Source organism: Schistocerca piceifrons, chromosome 3 (assembly GCF_021461385.2).
Source record: "Schistocerca piceifrons isolate TAMUIC-IGC-003096 chromosome 3, iqSchPice1.1, whole genome shotgun sequence".
Taxonomy (NCBI): Eukaryota; Metazoa; Arthropoda; class Insecta; order Orthoptera; family Acrididae; genus Schistocerca; species Schistocerca piceifrons.
The window spans coordinates 957,045,833-957,068,062 of NC_060140.1; the positions used below are offsets into that span (position 1 = coordinate 957,045,833).

Consider the following 22,230-nt stretch of genomic DNA (forward strand, 5'->3'; position numbering starts at 1 on the left):
GATTTATTTGTAAGCAGCCGAGAAAAACACAAGAGAAAATTTTCTGGAGATCACCTCACCTCGCACATTTTTTGGTAGCTTATCACATCTCGGATAAAACACAGTATTCTCTTCCAAAACCGCTCGATAAAATCTGTTTATATTTGAGACGTGGCGGTGACATGTTATTTCCCGCATTACGAGAAAGCCCATCTTAAAGACTGGAGTACTGACAGTCAGAGGTCTGAAGAGCTACAAATATTGATACTCAAATGATTAATTTGAGAGGTGCAATAGAGTAGCTCACAAACAGCTGGAATAGCAATTTCGAAAGACAAGTCTCTTGATGTACTTTTTTCCATTTCAATGGCCTCCTAAACCAACTTAAGGTGTCTTTTGCCGACGAAGACTGAGTTGCGATGGGAAGCATACCTTAGTACGGGGCTTCCACCCTGGAATCGCCAACTGTATTATAGTCTGGAGATAAAGTTTAAGTGATTCCTCGTAAACTAGTCCACCCCACCCGTATAGTTTTTTTGCCCGTCACAGTGTCCCAGTGATCTAAATTCTTGGTTGGACTGTCAAGTCATACTCTTGCTTCAAATACTTTGCCTCAGTCTCAGAAGAAACAACCATGTTTACAGTATCGAGTGCAACTGGCAGAAACTATTTATTCTGAATAAAAAATGTAAGTATAATGTTAAAATCTCACATCCAGAGATCCTAACTTAACAACACAGAAACTAGTTCTACAACTCAATAGATCATTACTCTAGATGACATAAATGGCAAATACATTAAATGTCGTAGAATTTCCTCTCAAGGTCTCTATGATATATGGCAGCAGTGTTCTAAATTGTCAGTATAACCGTCGTCCACCAAGGTCTCCTATCATATGTGGCAGCAGTATTCTAACACTCATCCACGTGACAAAACGTACGCCAGGATTATTTCGCGATGTCTCCTCCATCGTGCCAAACTCGACCTGCGCCAAGTTTGCAACTTAAAACGCCCACAACTGGACGTCGATTTCACTGTTGTACTGAAACTGTGGATTTCGGAACTCGATCTGCCACTTGTGTTTCCAGTCTAAATCCAATCGGAGTTGGTACCGGACTTCCAGCTTTCACTCACTTCAAGCCCCTGATTTCAACTCTCAGTTTCTGCCTCACGTGAAGCTGATTTCTACTTTCTGTTTCAGATGCCGATGCTTTCTTTCCATTCACTTGTTTCGTGTTGCTGTAAACTTTAACTGCCCTTTCTGAATACGTCATGGGAACTATTCAAAACTGAAATTCGGTGCCAATAAAATAACAGTTCACAAACTGATTATTTATTAGCCATCACTGCGGGTGGCCATTGGGTGTACTAGACCATCTCTTGAAAACGTCCTGATGCCGTAATGAACAAGAAAATCGTTGCACATTGCTACGGATATCAACAATACGAGGTCACCTCTACATACAATACTTCCTGAATCGCGAGAGCTCGCTTTCAGAACAAACTCGCTTGGATAGTTGGTGGGAAAGGTTCTGCAGCAGCGATCGAAAACAACTTTGTGTGCAATTCGCGGAATTTGCGTGTGACATCATAACGTATTCTATGTACTATGTACGCTACGTTTAAATACCGCTTCAAAATCTCACACAGTTCAACATATAAATCACATAAAAATTAATAATTCTGCTTTTGTGACGGAAAATCGGTTACCACGTTGTGAAGGTTAGGACAGAAAAAGCAGTCACTTTCGATCATCTTCGGTAGCCTGCGCTGTTTACGTTGATTAGGGAGTTATAGATACCAACGCTCGTGTGACCAGCTTTTTATGTATGTACGTGTAGGAGTCGCGAGGTACCACGTCATTTGCTAGCGCTTAAATTCCGAAACGTATTTAAAAAAAAAAAATACGTCGAAGGCTCTGACCGAGGACAAGGGTTGTATCACGGGCCTATGCCTTATTGAGTCTCCATTAGGACTCCTGTGCGAAGCTGCGAACGTGGGAGGCACAGTGGTGGTAATGACCAACTCGCCCATTTTCAGATGAAGACTAGAAAATTCTCGCGTGCGTTAGCCGAGAGAATGAGAAGTGCGTGTATCGTAGCTATTAATTAACCACTACTAACATTATGTCTACGGATGTAATGTGAACAGTAAGTAAGCTTCGACGCTTGGACGAGCACAGAGTTAGATAGTGGTCAATATGGTGCGCAACAAATGAATTCCACACTGACTGGCCTGTCAACATTACTAGACAGTCATTATGCGACGTGACTGAACCTGCTGAGCACTTTTCCATTTTGTCAGTAATTTACTGCGCCTTGTCCCGGCGAAGATTCGAGTCCTCCCTCGGGCATGGGTGCGTGTGTTTGTCCTTAGGATAATTTAGCTTAAATAGTGTGAAAGCTTAGGGACTGATGACCTTAGCAGTTAAGTTCCATAAGATTTCACACACATTTGAACATCAGTAATTTACTACTTTATCGTTGTTGTGAAGGGAGGAAGCAAGTTTATGCTCTAACATCCCAATGGCGACTTGGTCATTGTGGAGTCCGACCACAAACTCAGAGTGTGGAAGGATGGGAAACAAAATTGGCCGGGACTTTTCAGAGGGAACATTCCGGTAAGCATGATAAGCGATTTATGGAATTAACGAAAAACGTAAATGTGTACATCAAGACGGGGATGTGAACCATCACCCTCCCGGATATGAGCCCACTGCGCTATCTCTCTCTGTTGTAACACGTCACTGTGGGGAATTAGCTTATGCTAAAGCATGTCGCCGGCCGGTGTGGCCGAGCGGTTCTAGGCGCTTCAGTCTGGAATCGCGCGAGCGCTACGGTCGGAGGTTCGAATCCTGCCTCGGGCATGGATGTGTGTGATGTCCTTAGGAAAGTTAGGTTTAAGTAGTTCTAAGGGGACCGATGGCCGCAGATGTTAAGTCCCATAGCGCTCAGAGCCATTTGAACCATTTTTAAACCATACCACGAAGTGTCGCCCTCAATACGTTACTCATGTTCCGGAATAATGTGCAGCACTTGTCAACAACGCGATCTCTCTGACAGCATTAAGTCGCCTCGACCGAAGGAATATGCAGACTGTGAATTAGTCAGATACGTGGTGGACTTAAGAACGGCAGATGAAATTGTCCACGTCAGCCGGAAGTTCTTCGTAATGAGAGGGTTGGGTGGCCTCGGCGCCGATGCACCACCCCCGCGCAGGCAGCCACCTCGCTCCCGGACGTGCAGCGAGACCAGAAAGCGTTGGCTGACCCCTCGCTCCTCTGCCTGCCCACTGGAGTCCTTCCGTGAGGTACTGGCCAACAGCCCATCGCGCAAGTGCTGCGGGTCGGAGGGGAGCGAAGCCCCTCTAATTCCAAAGCGTGTGTGGCTCGCGAACCAGCGCCTAGGTCACACTTCCTGCTGATGTTGCAGTAGTGAAAATCGACCAGCGGCCGATGAACTCCGACACCTACCCCGCCATTACATTGCAGGTGGTTATTTTCCTGGGGGCTGCGAGTCTCTGGAAAGGTGAATGATCATCAGTTAAAATCCTCCCGAATGAGATTTTCACTCTGCTGCGGAGTGTGCGCTGATATGAAACTCCCTGGCAGATTATAACTATATGCCAGACCGAGACTCGAAGTCGGGACCTTGCCTTTCGCGGGCAAGTCCTCTACCATCTGAGCTACCCAAGATCGACTCACGTCCCGTCCTCAAAGTTTTACTTTTGCCAGTACCTCGTCTCCTACCATCCAAACTTTACAGAAGCTCTCCTGCGAACCTTCCAGAAGTAGCACTCCTGAAAGAAAGCATATTGCGGAGACATGGCTTAGCCACAGCCTGTGGGATGTTTCCAGAATGAGATTTTCACTCTGCAGCGGAATGTGCGCTGATATGAAAGTTCGTGGCAGATTAAAACTGTGTGCCGGACCGAGACTCGAACTCGGGACCTTTGCCTTTCGCGGGCAAGTGGTAGGGTAGTTTTAATCTGCCAGGAAGTTTCATTTAAAATCCTGCCGATGACGACGTTGTTAGAAAAGTAGAAAAAGCACAGATCTGAACAAGGATGGAGCAGGAAGCGGGTCGTGAACCAGGAAACATCCCGCAATTCGTATTTGTGAATTAGTGAAGCCACTGAAATAATCAGACCCAGCTCAAGAGGCTAGATCAGAGGGGGAATTAAATCCCGTCTGTCTCGCATAATCTAAATCCTTATCTCTGCGCCATCTCGCTTGGTGCCTTGGAAAAGTGGTTCCCGTGTCCACACTAAAAATCCATTTTGTGTGATCCCCAAGAAGTCGCTAGTCGTGTTGCAGGAATGTACCAGTGACTACTCTTCTGTCACGCAACACAACGCGGGCGTTTTGCGCAATTACTACAGTACCTACGTCGGTACAGCTTTATAAAGATAAGCGGTCCCAGACATCTAGGAGTATAGATCTCTTTCCGATTTTCGATTAGCAGACGAGTAAATACTTTCCTTGGTTCTTTCTATCATTCTGTTTTTATGCATAAATCATCCAATGATATTTAAACTTTCTTTGCATTTTTGACAGTTAGTAAATTTAAAATTTATCCTTCACTTCACAGTCCCCAGTGGACATTTATTTTTATGATGACTAGTTTCGATTCATATTTGATCATATTCAGATCTAAAAACAAAACGAAGTAAAAAAAAAATATCTGCCTTGCACCAATTTATTGTTCTTATCTTTATATCTTAAGATCATCAAATATTGATCGAAAATAGCCACTATAAAATTAAATCAGTAACTCAAACGGTTAAATAAAAAATAAATTTTAGTTTTCAGTACAGGTGAGGGATCTCTCAAATGAATATGTCAGCAATAGCGAATTACTGTATTGACATACTTGGAAGTGTCACGTATTTGGCGACCAAGATGATACGCCTTCCCAAACTAATTTCTAGCTAAACCTTTCTCGGGCAATGTTCTTGCCGGCTGAGCTAGCTAGGCCTTCTATAATACATTCAATGACTGCATTTTCTCTTCTCTTCTGCTAGAAAACTTCTATAAACAAATTTACAAGTGCAGAGACCCTCAGTTGCATACAGTAACTCGAGATTATTTTGTCTAAACACACCATTCTAGCATACCCTATTCAGAATTTTTGGCGTAAGTAATGTCTTGTAAGCAACAGGATCTCTGCAGACGAAAAATTTTCTAGTCTCCAAGGTAGTTTAAGTGAAGGCTGCAAATCTGGTGATTTAGAATTTTATAATGCGTAAGTTTCTTTGTTTTGAATCAATTCCTCGAAAACTAAAGCCCACATGTCAAAACTTAACGTATCTCGGATCGCTGATAAGGTACATACCACTTACTTGAGCGCTGCGCTGAACATGGCTGGATGTACCAAATGCAGAATTAATCTACGCATGGATAAACTGAGACACAGCCAATCAGTTGCAGGAAAGAGAGGGTTATTCTGACTGCTTTGCCTAGCTTTTGACGTCTTTAAAAACGTCTTCTTCGGAAGGATCAATGGTTTCACTGGCTACGTAATGCTGTGGAGATACGCTAAAATTGTAGCCGTAAACCGCCAATGAAATATATAATTCATCTCGATAATAGTAAAATCGCACAAATCATGCTGATCGTCATTGGACAGTATTTCACAAATGTATCTAGTGGACCGATAGCGTACCTACTTCTTACTCATCGACACGGTCCCCATATCAGTCACTATCATGGCACTTCACAAAATCACCTGCAAGGAATCTGCGTGGTGTCGTGTAATCACCTGTAAACAAGATACATTGTAATTTATTCCATACCAACGAATATCGGCACTTCATCAACTTTCCTTTACTATAAATGTATTATAATAAATATCATGTAACTGATTGGTCCGTAGGTCACACGAAGTACGTTTTACTCTAGGTTAGGCCCTACGTCAGCCGCTAAGAATAGTATGGAAGTTTGTAGTCTGCACTGCAGCTTATATTCCCACGCAGAGCACCAAAAGTGACACTGAAACATTAACAATGGCTTAAAGGAATACCTCAGGAAGTTCTTATCGCACAAACCCAAATTTTTCAGAAACATCGTAACTGAGTAGCCCTGTAAGGCTTGGCTTGCTTCCAACAGATGTTCTGCCTTTAAGCTGAAGAAGCTATTATCTCATACGTGAGTGAGTGTCTTAAAACGTCGTGGTAGGGGAAGTATTTTCTCTTTATGGAGTGATTATTGCAGGAAGAACTTGTTCAGAATTCATGTTAATTTCGAAAGAAATCAGCTGCAACGTGAAACTTCCTGGCAGATTAAAACTGTGTGCCGGACCGAGACTCGAACTCGGGACAGTTTTAATCTGGCAGGAAGTTTCATATCAGAGCACACTCCGCTGCAGAGTGAAAAAATCTCATTCTGGCAGCTGAGACGTAGCGGGCAGTAAGGCACATGTTTAGAAAATCAAGGTGGCCATACTGCGTAAAGATAACAGTCCACCGATTACAAAGTGACCATAAAGCAAAACAACCAGCAGTGGCTACGCACGTTAACCTCACACAATGGCCCACTTTTTCTCGCTAACAGGTGCCACTGACTCGCCCAGAAGCAGCCTTGTACAGAATAACATAAAGGCAGAAAAAAAAAAGAAGCAACGCACGACGTGGAGCGGCCATCGAGTGGAGTGTCACGTGACACCGACCGGTTTGTCAGGCTGCTAAGGCGCGCCGTGCTGCGCTCTTTGCACACCGGCTGTGTGCACTTTTGTGCACAGTTCGGCAGTGTGTCGTGACCCCTGGCAGCGTGCCGCCGAAGGCCAAACACGGCCGGCCAGGCGGTCACTGGCACGCAGAAGGCCGGCCAGTTTGGGTTACGCGGAGCAGCGGCCGCGCCGCATTGCGCGCCGGTCAGGGAGCTGTCAGACCAACCACGGCCTCACGTGCCCGCGAGTGTGTGGTCGGGTGTGCTCCAGCGGATGCAGGCGCTGCACGTCCGCGCTGCCGAGCGATTCACTCGTCACACTGTCCCCTACAGTCGTGGGACGCCTAGTTCTGACAGTGCTGCTCATATATACTGAAGACCGAAAGAAACTGGTACACCTGCCTAATATCGTGTAGGGCCCCCGCGAATACGACGTGGCTTGGACTCGACTAATGTCTGAAGTAGAGCCGGAGGGAACTGACATCATGAATCCTGCAGGGCTGTCCATAAATCCATAAGAGAACGAGGGGGTGAAGATCTGTCCTGACCAGCAAGTTGCAAGGCATCTCAGATATGCACAATAATGATCATGTCTGGGAAGTTTGGTGTCGAGCGGAAGTGTTTAAACTCAGAAGCCTGGAGCCAATCTATAGCAATTATGAACGTGTGGGGTGTCGCATTGCCCTGCTGGAATTGCCCAAGTCCGTCGGAATCCACAATGGACATGAATCGTTGCAGGTGGTCAGACAGCACTCTTACGTACGCGTCACCTGTCAGAGTCGTATCTAGGCGTATCAGGTGTCCCACATCACTCCAACTGCACACGCCCCACACCATGAGAAAGCCTCCCCGAGCTTGAACAGTCCACTGCTAATATGCAGGGTCCATCTATTCATGAAGTTCTCTCCATACCCGTACACGTCCATCCGCCCGATACAATTTGAAACGAGGCTCGTACGACCAGGCAACATGTTTCCAGTCATCAACTGTCCAATGTCGGTGCTGACGGGCCCAGACGAGGCGTAAATCTCTGTGTCGTGCAGTCATCGAGGGTACACGAGGGGGCCTTCGGTTCCGAAAGCCCACATCGATATTCGCTGAATGGTTCGGATGCTGACACTTGTTGATGGCCCACCATTGGAATCTGCAGCACTTTGCGGAAGGGTTGCACATCTGTCACGTTCAACGATTCAGGACCTTTTTCCGGCGGCAGCGATGTCGGACATTTGATGTTTTACCGGAGTCCTGGTATTCACGGTACACTCGCGAAATGGTCGTACGGGAAAATTGCCACTTCATCGCTACCTCGGAGATGCTGTGTCCCATCCGTCGTGGACCGACTATAACACCACGTTCAAACTGAGTTAAATCTTGATAACCTGCCATTGTAGCAACAGTAACCGATCTAACAACTGCGCCAGGCACTTGTTTTATACGGGCGTTGCCTATGCAGGAAATAAGTCTTCAGTAACCCGAACAGAGAGAAATTAGATTCTCGTAGGTCGAAACTGTATAGACGCTGCAGTATCCATCTAAATTAGTTAATCTTCTCAACTGTTACGGGCACAGTCCGAAAGACGATTTCTTATTACATTTCAATCGTTCAGTCATTGTAACACAGATCCTTTTACCATACCAGTGAGCTCCTTGACCTGTTATTTTGGACTCATTTGCTGTCACGCATTTTAGCTTGTTGAGCCTCATTCTTCGTGCATCTGCCTGTTACACTCTCCATGGTGAACACTGTAGTGTGTTTCACGGTACTCTGACTCATTGTGTTGTCCCTATAGACTGGTAACAGTTTGCTGTGAATCAGAGTTGGTGAGTCGTTCTCGCATTTTCAGAGAAATTCGATTACCGTACGTCAGCGCAATAAAGCGTTACCTTGATCATGTATGGTGTCTTACCTGAGCGAACTGGAACTTGAATCCCTCTCCTCTTGAACAGGAAGCCGTTGTTACAAATTCAGACAGCGCCTCTCGACACAGTGGTGATGGTGGGACAGCCGTCTCCCCATTTACCAGCTCCAGGCAGAAAGCCAGCTGAGAAACCCCGGCCATGTTGTCTACTGCTGTTGCTGCTGCTGCTGCTGCTGCTGTTACAGCTACCTGCAGAGGCCGCCGGGAAAGTGTCGTCTGCGAAGCGCAGTTCCGGCGCCATGTGGTGCCACAGCTCGTAAAGTTGGCGCCAGCTGTCTGCATTCCTCGACACGTGTGTGTGCCAATCGCCATTTTTTACTGCATCAACTTGAACCAAAGCAGTTATATTTGGCAGAATACTAATTACACGGTCAGCGACAGGAAAAGTCACTTTTCCTACAGAACTACTCTCCTCTGTACAAACAATCCGCCTTGATCCGCTAAACCTAGCGAGGTGGCGCAGTGGTTAGCACACTGGACTCGCATTCGGGAGGACGACGGTTCAGTCCCGTCTCCGGCCATCCTGATTTAGGTTTTCCGTGATTTCCCTAAATCGCTTCAGGCAAATGCCGGGATGGTTCCTTTGAAAGGGCACGGCCGATTTCCTTCCCCATCCTTCCCTCACCCGAGATTGCGCTCCGTCTCTAATGACCTCGTTGTCGACGGGACGTTAAACACTAACCTCCTCCTCCTCTTTTTTTTTTTTTTTTTTTTGATCCGCTGAGCACCATGATTACACATCAGCGTATTGGCTCTGAGCACTACGGGACTTAACTGCTGAGGTCATCAGTCCCCTAGAACTTAGAACTACTTAAACCTAACTAACCTAAGGACATCACACACATCCATGCCTGAGGCAGGATTCGAACCTGCGACAGTAGCGGTCGCGCGGCTCCAGACTGTAGTGCCTAGAACCGCTCGGCCACTCCGGCCGGCCATCAGCGTATTAGTACGTAGTATAACCCAGGATGTACCATGGGTTTTCCCAGCTGGAAGGGCTGAAGCAGAAACTGACGACCTATAATTTTTAATAAAAAACTTTTTGAAAGATATAACCGCCATTTGCCTGTACAACAGGTTTTATTCCTCAGTCTAGATTTCGGCGTTACACCATTACCAAGTGTTACGAGAGCATCAGATTAAACCACAATAAAAGTACAATTATCAGAAAAACAGCAGGGAAAACAGCTAAATTAATGTCTAGGCTGCATGAATTGTTCTCTTACTTACGCATTAAAAATCATTACTCTTGAGTAGACCACAATTCATCGTAAAAACATGTATCTTCAATCATGTAAACCAATTTCGCCATAAGTAAATGCGAGAAAATTTGTGTCATAGGCTAATTTACTGGGAATTACAGAAACGTTCTCTCATTAACTTATGACAAAATTGGTTTATATGACCGAAGATACGTGTTTTGACAATGAATTGTGGTCTACTCAAGTCCAATGATTTTTAATACGTAAGTAAGAGAACAAATTATACAGCCTATTGACTAATTTAACTGTTGGACTGCTATTTTTCTGATACTTTGTCTGACACTTGTACTTTTACTGTGATTTAATCTGTTGCATTTGTAACACTTGATGATGACTAAGGCCGAAATCTAGAATCTGAAATAAAACCAGCGTCTTCATCCTGGATATCAAGGACCAGGTACAGCAGTTGAGGGCCAGCCTGCCTCAGGACGGGATACAACAGATTTGTGACAACCTTCCCAATCGAATCAGAGCATACATGCAGGACAGAGGGGGTCCAACATCGTACTAATAAATGGGCTCATACTCTCAAGTTCTTCGTAAATTTGATTCGATATTGTAACCATTCAAATAACATCACATACCCTGTCGACCCATGAAGTTTCATTTCGTTTCCACCTCTGCTTCTGGGCGCTTCCCTTCTCTCTCGGACAGTGCAGGTCGCGTGCTCCAAATTGGCAACGCTAAATTCCATTCTGTTCAATTTGTTAAAAAGTTGTAAATCCAGTAGCAAAGCTGTGTCAACATTCCGTAAGATCGTATCAGGTTTACGAAATGACAGTGCGGAACTGTGCCGAATCCGTTTCGAAAGTCAAGGAACGCGGCGTTAACTGGGACGCGGTAATCTACTTTCCTCTGGGTCTCATGGACGAAACAAAGCGAGATGAGTTTTACGAGATCGTGGTTTGTGGGATCCATGTTGATTTCTGTCCTCCGCAAAGGTCATGAAAATGTGTTGTTACTATCCAAAAGTAAAAGTTTCTGCTCTGTCTTCCAGGTGTTCACCAAAGGAAGATGAAATGATTGATGTACAAACTCCGAAAGCCACCGTACAGCGCATGGTGGAGGGTACCTTGTACCATGCGACTCGTTTCCTTCTCCGTTGAACTCGCAAATGGAGTGGGGGAGACACGACTGCCACATGCCTCCCTATGAGGGCTAATTTCTCTTATCTTCCCTTCGTGGTCCTGAGGCGAAATCTACGTTGGCGGCAGAACGACCGTTCTGCAGTCAGCCGCAAATGCTTGTTCTCTAAATTTCCGCAGTAGTGCCTTGCGAAAAGATCGTCGACTTCCCTTCAGCGAAAATGTTCAAATGTCTCTAAGCACTATGGGACTTACCATCTGAGGTCATCAGTCCCCTAGACTTAGAACTACTTAAGCCTAGCTAACCTAAGGACATAACACACATCCATGCCCGAGGCAGGATTCGAAGCTGCGACCGTAGCAGCAGCAGCGCGGTTCCGGTCTGAAGCGCCTAGAACCGCTCGGCCACAACGGCCGGCTCCCTTCAGCGATTCCCATCTGAGTTCACCTAGCATATCTGTAATACTTGCTTGCTGATCGAACCCACCGGTAACAAATGTGCCAGGCCGTCTCATAACTGCTTCGATATCTTCCTTTAATCTGTGCTGTTGGGGATACCAAACAATCGAGCAGTTGACAAGAATGGATCGCACTGGTATTCTATACGCGGTGTCCTTTACAGAAGAGCAACACTTCCCTAAAATTCTCCTGATGAAACGAAATAGAGCATTCGCCTTCTCTACTATCATTTAATAATTTTTTTTATAATGTGCGTCATAATATATTTCTTTAAAGTCAGTACCGCCATTAGACTGTTTTTTATTTTTTTTTATTTTCAGTGTCACATTTACACGATCATGATTTCGACTTCAAAGGGCCGTTGTCAAGTGTTTTAAGTGTTATACAGTGCCTAAGATGGCATACTGTCGTATTTAAAATACACTATTAGACACATTGTCTACGGGTCAATATTTCTGGTAAAACCTAGTAGGAAACTTCCTGGCAGATTAAAACTGTGTGCCGGACCGAGACTCGAACTCGGGACCTTTGCCTTTCGCGGGCAAGCGCTCTACCAACTGAGCTACCCAAGCACGACTCACGCCCCGTCCTCACAGCTTTATTTCTGCCAGTACCTTCTCTCCTACCTTCCAAACCAAAACCTAGTAGGCTTTACCAGAAATATTGAGCCGTAGACAATGTGTTTAATAGTGTATTTTCAATACGACAGTATGCCACCTTAGGCACTTAAAACACTTTATAATGGCACTTTGAAGCCGAAATCATGATCGTGTTAATGTAACACCGCAAATAAAAAACAGTCTAATGGCGGTACTGTCTTTAAAGTTTTCTACTATCGTCCTTACGTCTTCGTTCCACTTCATGTCGCTTTGCAACGTTACGCCTAGATATTTAAACGACGTGACTGTATCAAGCAGAACACCACTAATGCTGTATTTGAGCATTACGGGATTGTTTATCTAGCTCACCTGCATTAATTCACATTTTCCTACATGTAAAGAGAGCTGCCATTCATCAGATCTTTCAGAAATTCTGTTTAAATCGTCTCCTGTCCTAAAGCCGCTCAGTGACGACGCCTTCCGTACACCACAGAATAATCAGCGAACAGCCGTAGACTGCTGCTTACCATGGCCGCCAGATTATTTATGTACACAGAAATTAACAAAGGATCTACCACACTTCCCTGTGGCACTCCTGAAGATACCCTTGTCTCTGATGAACACTCGCCGTCGACGACAATGTACTGGGCTGTATTACTTAAGAAGTCTTCGATCCACTCATATACCTGGGAACCTAATCCGTATGTTCAAGGAGACGGCACGACCCTGGGGTCCGGGATTTGTCCGAAATTTTGTGTGGTGAAAGAGGGCCCCTAACACCTCACGTGGTCAAAATATTTGGACGCACTACTAGGAAAATCCCGAGAAAAATCGATCCAAAGTTTCTTAGGTGCCTTATGAGTATAAAATGTTAGCCCATTGCCGAGCCAGCGTCTGGCCTACACGGACCCTTACGCCAGAGGTCTCGGCTTCTATTCCTCCTCTGGAACTTTGTTTTTCCTTCTGTTGCTTGCAAAATTGCAGCGCATTGTTACAGGAGAATCGTGAAATTAATTCCCAGGAGGACTGTATAAAAATTCATTCTATAATTCACCATCAGCTATCTTCAGCAATATTCCGAGACATGATTCAGTACGCCTGCTTTGGCTCAAAATTATCAGAAACTCAAAAAATTTTCGTAAATGTTAATGGGGCATATTTTTGTACAGATTTATTGCAAGCGCCCTGTGATTGTAAAAAATCCGCTTTTATATGTTGCGCAAGATGTCGAAAAAATTATTGCTCTCTTTGTTTTTACGATAATTACCATTGCGGTTCTTGTTTATAATTATTATATGTATAAAAATTGAATGTTTCCCAATCGAATTTGTTATTCTGATTAAAAACCCAATGATTCTCCTTATATACTTTACAACGAAAAATGGAAAACCCACCGTCATGAATTGTGTTGTTGGACAAAAAGAAAATAATTTTTATTCAATAATGTAACTAATTTGTTAAAGATAATGTAGGTTTCGGAAACTTTCTGAATAATTGGTGATGTAACAAAAGAAAATGAAACAGAAGAACAAAAGTGCCAGAGGAGGAATAGAAGCCGAGACCTCTGGCGTAAGAGTCTGAGCCCTAAATATCTAGGCCAGACGGCGGCTCGGCAAGGGGCTAACATTTTATACTCATAAGAGACCTAAGAAAATTTGGATCGATTTTTCCCGGGACTTTCCGTGTAGTGTGTCCTAATATTTCAACCACGTGAGTTGTTAGGGGTCGTGTTTCACCACACAAAATTTCGGACAAATCCCCGACCCCACGCTCGTGCCGTCTCCTTGTTAGTCAAAAGTCCGCGGTACGTCGGGGTGGCAGCGAGTACCACCTGCGCCCGCCGCCGCAGTATGAGTTCGCCGCCACTCGCTGACCGTCTAACCCAGAAAAGCGAGGCGAGTCCGTCTCTCAAGAGCTCTCGGTGCTGCACCGGTACTCTGCAGTCGAGTGCCGCGTTCTACTGTTCTTCCCTCGCACAAAGCGCCGCCCGTGGACGCGTTATGCGCCCGGAACAGCGAGCGCGGAACGAATCTGCACACTGCTCGTGCCCCACGTGCTACTCTCCCCTCAGGGGCCTGGCAGTCTGGCGCTCACATGAGGGTCCCCTACTCCAGTACAGCCGTCGACCTCCGCCGTCAACCTGTGTGCACATTTCGCGTGTTCTCACAACGAGCATCTGTCCTAAGGACTCTGTACTGCGTGACTCAAAAAGGGAGAACACATTTCGGTTGTTTATTACAGATAAAACTACCAAAGACAGGAACACACTGTGCAAGTCACTGGACAGAGAAAGGTTCAAAATTTTATGTTCACATAGCCACATGGAAAAACTGGTAGAAGCGAACCTCGGGGAAGATCAGTTTGGATTCCGTAGAAATGTTGGAACACGTGAGGCAATACTAACCTTACGACTTATCTTAGAAGAAAGATTAAGAAAAGGCAAACCTACGTTAGTAGCATTTGTAGACTTAGAGAAAGCTTTTCACAATGTTGACTGGAATACTCTCTTTCACATTCTAAAGGTGGCAGGGGTAAAATACAGGGAGCGAAAGGCTATTTACAATTTGTACAGAAACCAGATGGCAGTTACAAGAGTCGAGGGGCATGAAAGGGAAGCAGTGGTTGGGAAAGGAGTGAGACAGGGTTGTAGCCTCTCCCCGATGTTATTCAATCTGTATATAGAGCAAGCAGTAAAGGAAACAAAAGAAAATTCGGAGTAGGTATTAAAATTCATGGAGAAGAAGTAAAAACTTTGAGGTTTGCCGATGACATCGTAATTCTGTCAGAGACAGCAAAGGACTTGGAAGAGCGGTTGAACGGAATGGACAGTGTCTTGAAAGGAGGATATAAGATGAACATCAACAAAAGCAAAACGAGGATAATGGAATGTAGTCAAATTAAATCGGGTGATGCTGAGGGAATTAGATTAGGAAATGAGACACTTAAAGTAGTAAAGGAGTTTTGCTATTTAGGGAGTAAAATAACTGATGATGGTCGAAGTAGACAGGATATAAAATGTAGACTGGCAATGGCAAGGAAATCGTTTCTGAAGAAGAGAAATTTGTTAAGATCGAGTATAGATTTAAATGTCAGGAAGTCGTTTCTGAAAGTATTTGTATGGAGTGTAGCCATGTATGGAAGTGAAACATGGACGATAACTAGTATGGACAAGAAGAGAATACAAGCTTTCGAAATGTGGTGCTACAGAAGAATGCTGAAGATAAGGTGGGTAGATCACGTAACTAATGAGGAGGTATTGAATAGGATTGGGGAGAAGAGAAGTTTGTGGCACAACTTGACTAGAAGAAGGGATCGGTTGGTAGGACATGTTTTGAGGCATCAAGGGATCACAAATTTAGCATTGGAGGGCAGCGTGGAGGGTAAAAATCGTAGAGGGAGACCAAGAGATGAATACACTAAGCAGATTCAGAAGGATGTAGGTTGCAGTAGGTACTGGGAGATGAAGAAGCTTGCACAGGATAGAGTAGCATGGAGAGCTGCACCAAACCAGTCTCAGGACTGAAGACCACTACAACAACAACAATAGCCACTATACCGAGCAGTCGACATGAGCATCATGTGCTGGTCGAGAAACATAAAAACGATAGTCCTTTCCACTCAACACGAACCAACAGGTCCCTCTTTACGAAACGACAACTTCAATTTCTAAGCTCTTTTAGAGTTGCTGCCATATGTGGGACACAGATTCCGTCTTTTATGTACTCCCAGGGAGAAAAATCGCAAGGTGTGAGGTCTGGTGGCCTGGGAGGCAAAAACCAATGAACAAGATCTTGTTGTTCATCTCTTCCGAACCAACGTTGTGGGATGGTGTTGTTCAGATTGAGCTCAAAGTGAAACTGAAGGGGGGCGCCGTCATGCACGAGAATGAAATCACTGGAATCTTCGTGAAGTTGAGGAAAAAACGCAATTCTGCACCGAGTCCAGCTATGACATACCTCCGCTGTTTCCTCTGCAGAAAGTCTGTCAACTTTGTGAACAGAAAGGGCACAAAGTTTCGGTGAGTCTCTCTCGTGTTCGAAGAAGACACCAGGATTTTGTGACCCCGAAATTCTTACATTACGACTGTTTTCTTTACCCGATAGCTATTTATGCAGTACAATTGCTGTATCAGCAAAGCGTTTCAGCTTATAGCTTCGTTATTGCCAAATCTATTCGCAACACATTTTGCAGACAGCGTCCACATACAGCACTCAATGTACCTGCTAAATTATGTCACTGTATGACACATAGTTCGAGAGTTATGACGTTATATACCTGGAAGTTAGATTCTTCATAACCGGATATGAGGATTTACTGATTTACACGAACCAGATACACAACAAATCACACCTAGCACAAGTAGCTGCAAGTAGACACGAAGGAACATAATGCCTCCAGCTGCAAAACCGTTTTGGGTCCTCTACCCAACGCCGGAAGGTACTCCATTCCTTTATGGCAGGCAGTTTGTACTTCACAGGACTCAGAGGAAGGTGCTTTTTATGTTTGTGGATGTCATCTATGTGAAACATTCTAAAGTCTCTTGTTCAGCGTTCTGATTTCTCTATGGACGTATCATCCTACTGACCCTAGGAATGTTGTATCGATACGATGGAACACGAATCAAAGTTCAGAGTTTTGTTCTCAACATCTGAAGTTACGACAGTTGGTCGATCAGTGTTCTATTGCGTACCAGTAAATGAATAAAAAAAAAAAGAAGAAAGAAACAGATTAATGCTATGACTCTATCACTCTTCAGGTTTTATGCGAGGCGCAGCAGTGGCAAAACAATGAACTTTTTAATCGTCAAGGAACGAATTCTAAACAGGACAATACAATTCTCGCCCATTATCACTGGACGACAATGCAGAGAGATTCGCAGAATTTTGCTATGCCATCCCACATGGAACTAGTACTCAGGCCCGCCGGTATTCGTACTTCACGGGCCCCATTCGCGGTTGGAAGAGGACAGGGAGTATACCATAGAAGTGTCAGAAGTACCCTCTGCCACACGCTGTGAGGTGTGTAGACGCATTGACGTACATGTGTATGGGGAAAGCGCTGTCTAAATGTGGCAGCAGTCTCTGTCAATGAGAGTTGCTTCTTCTGTGGCTGCTGAACTTGGTGTACACCAGTTTTTCATTGGGTAGTGACAGTGAAGGAAAATGGACGCGAAAGGTGCAAAATTCCTCCCGCAGGTACCCGGTGCAAGTGCAAGTAGTGGTGGAGTGCAGGTCACGACGGCAACAGCGTTGCTGCCTTGATTCCAAGGTCACGCCAGGTTCTTTCCGGTAGCTGGCGAAGTCACTTCAAGAACAAATACGTTCCATTGATTCAGAGTATCGTGGGAAGTCAAAATAGCAGACTGTGACCCCTTTAGGCAAACGTGTACTAACACAATGACGTAATATGTTGTATGTGGTGTTTTAAGCCAGGTATTGGTCTGGTGATGTAATAAAATAAGAGCTTGTATTAGGTCAGTTTGGTTTTTATCGTCATACCTAGAGCTCTGAACCTAACACTACACAAGAACGCGATAGCCGTACCAAAAGGCTTTGTAGGATTATTTAAGAACTGTCATAGAGAGTGAGCCGCAACTAGTTGCAAAAACAGATTTAAAATCCTTAAAAACATTCACGTATAGAAGTTTTATACAGCCAGTGCACTTCTGTTCGAATCTGTTTGAGTAATTCTATCAGGAATTATCCAAAGTGGCCGTTCAGAGTATGGTCATAATTAGCCACTAGTTTCAGTCATGCAGCCATGATCCGCAAGGGATATTTCAGCAGTGTGTAAGGAATTCCGTGGCGGCAAACACATAAAATATCAAAGTTGGCCGCCGTCACAGCGCACCGTCCGTCCAAAATGTTCCGAGAACGATTTTATTCTTAGCGTACAGGCGACGCCAGCGCAGTAACTACTGGAAACAATAGGTGTGCATTCCGTGAGTCAGCTATGTGCGGGCGGTGTTAAGTAGCGCACTTACGGCCGTAGTGTGTCAACGTGTTGTGTTAAAAATCGCTGTGGACAGGTATTAAAGACATCCTCCAGAATCTTTTGAAGAAGAGGAAAATATGCCAAGTTTGTGCCGCGCACCTCGACTCCCGAACACAGACAGCTGGGTGGGCGCCTGCCGCGAATATACTGAAATGAAAAACGCGGACAGTTGTTTTCTGAAAAAAAAAAAAAATCATCGCGGATTAAGAGAGTTGACGTCATCAATACCAACATACCAGAAAATGACAAAGTGGAGAAATTCGGATGAATGGTCAACGCTTTGACGACATAACCGACATTGAAGCCAATGTAATAAGCGAGTTGAATAACATCCGAAAGAAGGACTTTTCTGAGAGTTTCACACGGTTACGTGAACGTTCTGTACGTTTAACGCAATAGGAGAAGACTGTGTAGAACACCTGAAGCCTTGAAACGACCATCGCAACTTTTCTCTACTTTTTAATAATCCAGTCTCGATACATTTTGGCCTGTCGGGATATGTGAAATGGATCTGTCACGTCAAGAATATTTAACACAGGTCGCTGAAAATGAGTATACCTCACTGTAATACAAGCAAATAACAGGTTCCACTTGTTATTCAGATCGCAACCAGAATTATCTCTATTACGTTCTGTTTAAACTGACATCTGGTTGCACAAACAGAACAGATATCTACTGCGTGGCGTCTGAAAATAATGTGTGGCCGTTCATCAGATGTGGGACGGGTTATCATGGGATCTCATCAGACATTTGACTGGTACTGTGCCGCCAACGTGACGATTTGTTTGTCAAACAGAACGGACAGCTGCATAATATAGATAAGTATTGTGGATTACTCAGTAAAATTGTAGGCGTTTCATTAAATCGTTATTGTAGAGCGCCATCCAGTTCAAACTGGAAGCATCAGCACGGCGGAATTTTTTTATTCACGTTTGTGTTTTGCAACTGAATATGCCGCGAGACGTTACGTTGACGTTCGTACAAATAGCGGCACGTCTAGGGAAAGACTACCTGCTGTCCGGCACGTTTTCGCTCGGCAAGTGCGGCTCCGAGTCCGTGAAACGATGCAGCTTGCAGCCGGCCTGGACGCCGTGACGTGGGCTGCAGCTGTCCATCTGGAGCGCACCGCACGTTGCATAACTGGCCGGCACTGCCGGTGCTGTCTAGCAGGGCTGAGGCAGCGGCACAAACACTTGCTGCGCCTGCGGATGGCCGTCGTCCACATAGGGACTGTGACACGGCACACGCCACAGGCTGTTTCATAGACTGTAGTAGGAGTCACTGAAATTGGAAAGTCTTGTAGCGACGTATAACGTGTTGAACATACCTCTCTTCTCCTTCTGACTTAGTACCAATATTTCAAGGTGCAGTTTGTGAAAAGCAGAAACTCTGGTTTTTGTTGATTTATGGAGTTAAGCCTCGACTCATCACCAAACCGCTCACAGAATTTGATCTTCCTACCTTTACGAAACAGCCGCAGTCAATCAATTTTTTGCACTAAATACAGGGTGAATCAAAAAGAATCATCCGATTTGGCACGTCTATATTTCTGAAAGTAATAAACATATTCAATGAATTTTGTTTTTTTGATGAACGGGAAACTCAAAAAGTTTTTTCTCATCTTTTCATAGATGTTCGACATGCCACCCTTGAGATGCACGGCACATGTCAGTGCGGTATTCATATTGTTCCCACACTTCGGCGGGCGTGTCTTGAGTTCTCGCTTCCACAGCTACTATTATGCGATGTCTCACTTCATTCATTGTTGTTGGTAACTGAGGCACATAAACAGAGCCTCTTATAAACCCCCACAAGAAACAATCACATACAGTCAAGTCCGGTGACCTTGGAGGCCAGTAATGTACGGCTGAATCATTTCGTCTATTGCGACCGATTCGTCGTTCAGCAATCCTTTGACTTAAAAATTCCTGAACTTCCAAATGCCAGTGTGGCGGTGCCCCATCCTGCTGGTAAATCAAGTCGTTCGAATAAGCCTCCAGCTGTGAGAAAAGAAAGTTCTCAAGCATATCGACATATTTGCATCCTATAACAAATGAACCACACACCTTTTCCCGTGAAACTGCACGAAAGACATTAAATTTTGGGGAGTCCGTCTCATTTTGTACCATGTAAAACTCGAGGGTTTGTTCTTCCCATATTTACGTTGTTCACGGAAATATCTCACATAACACAATAGTTATGATTTTTTTAAATCGGCTGATTGTTTCTGATACACCCTGTATATTAACATACTTTCGGGAAGATGTCCAACATACTGGTACAGACGTGAACGTTGAGAGTCACTCTCATGGTTATTTGCGAGACATTCCGACATTCACCCACAACATTCGTCGGTGCAGTGTGTGTCGTGTGTAAGCATTTAATTGTTGCTACAACTGTGGAAAATGGCTGGTTGGCTCTGAGCACTATGGGACTTAAACATCTATGGTCATCAGTCCCCTAGAACTTAGAACTACTTAAGCCTAACTAACCTAAGGACATCACACAACACCCAGTCATCACGAGGCAGAGAAAACTGTGGAAAAACAACCTCACTAACATCACTCACCGTATTTCTCTTGTCAACAACAAAGCAACAAGTATTAAACTTGTAAATATTAGAAGTTTAAATTTAATTCATGTAGATAATTTTACTGTTTATTGACTGGGATCATTAAAATTAATGAAATTCAAGTTTTTCTAATTAAATTTTTGTAATGTGTGTATCAGACATGTTCCACACCCACGAGGATTCACTCTTTTATGGATCTGTGGAATGAATAATTAATCTAATCTAATCTAAACTGGATCTAACGAATATCTCGTCTGATCAGTGGATCGTAACCTACACAGTCACTTGCTGTCATTCCCCGAGACACTGCGGAGAGATACATCACAATTGGGAACCAAATGGAGCCCACCATTCACATGACAATTTGCCCCCCCCCCTTCCGACTAAATTTCTTCCACCGTCACAGTAGAAATCTACGACTTCTGGGACAGGTGCCACTTCCTAGCGTTAGTACTTCGCTAGATACATTTCCTGGTTTCAGAGGAGTGTTGCATTCATGACAGATCTTCTCCTTTCACTTTTCCTTCTAAATTAATCCCATTCACTACCCCCTTGTCCACGAGTTAAAAAACTTCCACACACTCGAATTTGAAATCCCGTTCTTTATCAGCGTGCACTAATCACCATTGAATCTAGAAAACAATTACAGTTATCAGTGCCTATTAGAAAGCTCTCTGTGACCCTGTTTTGCATAAATAAATTGTGACTGAATCACGTAAAATGACTTGAAGTTCTTGCGGACGCAGCTTCTTCTCCTGCAGCTAAGCTTGTGGCGAGTAAACATTGATCTACATACCCGACTACCGAGCGACATAGCGCAGTGGTTAGAGATCTGGACTTTTAATTGGGAGCAGTGGGCTTCTAAACTAGGAATGAGGAACGAAGTACCAGTCTGACATCCCGGGTCGTATACATTAGAAATCGAGGCACCGCCGTTACGTCAGTGCCGTAACGGCTCCCTTTCTTCTCGTCGCAGTTCCGCGAGTTTGGAGAGTCTGACAACGGCCGCGCTTTGATGTATTCCTACATACCGACTATTTCTCTTACTGAAATGTCCAGGAAGGTAAGCCTAGTCGTGACGTACAATGACCGATTGCCGGGATAAGATGGCAACTAAAGAAGCTGAACAGAAATTAAATATTACAATAACTTTACAGTAACCGCCGAAAAAGTTTTATACATATACATAAATACAAGCAAATATACACATGGAAACACACGTCCACAATCATACATATACGGGGTGAACATCAATGAAACCGACAAACTGCAGGGACGCATTCCTGGCTGGAAGTGAAGGGCAAAGAACTCCTATGAACACGTGACCGGAAATGCATCGTTGCCACGGCAGATGGCGCTGACGAATGAAAGTCCCTCCTAGCAAGTTACGTGTCAGTACCCCACAGGTGATGAGTATGCGGGTAGATGACGCCAGTTCTGGTAAAGGTTGCTTCGTCGGTAAAGAGGACTGATGACAGATATCCCAGAACTGTGACTGCCTGGTAAGAACGAAACCTTCCCGTAGGGAGAAATCCGCTGCTGATGTTGCTTGCACTCGTTGCAGGTGACAGAGATAGTAGTGGTTGTCGTACAGGATACACTTAATCGTATTTTGGCTTACACCATGTTGGTAGACCACTTCTCTGGATCTTGTATGTTCGTCTCAATATCTTCTACAACCCGGTCCTACAAATCTG

The 22,230-nt window shown here is 44.6% G+C and overlaps 1 protein-coding gene and 1 non-coding gene across 2 annotated transcripts in view; one reads left to right on the top strand and one right to left on the bottom strand.

The window, feature by feature from the left end:
• Window positions 1–22,230, top strand: part of LOC124787932 (L-ascorbate oxidase) — a 200,455-nt gene that overhangs the window by 16,993 nt on the left and 161,232 nt on the right. The window lies entirely within an intron of this gene.
• Trnas-cga lies at window positions 11,867–11,941 on the bottom strand. Its single transcript has one exon. It is a non-coding gene; the product is annotated as a tRNA-Ser (tRNA).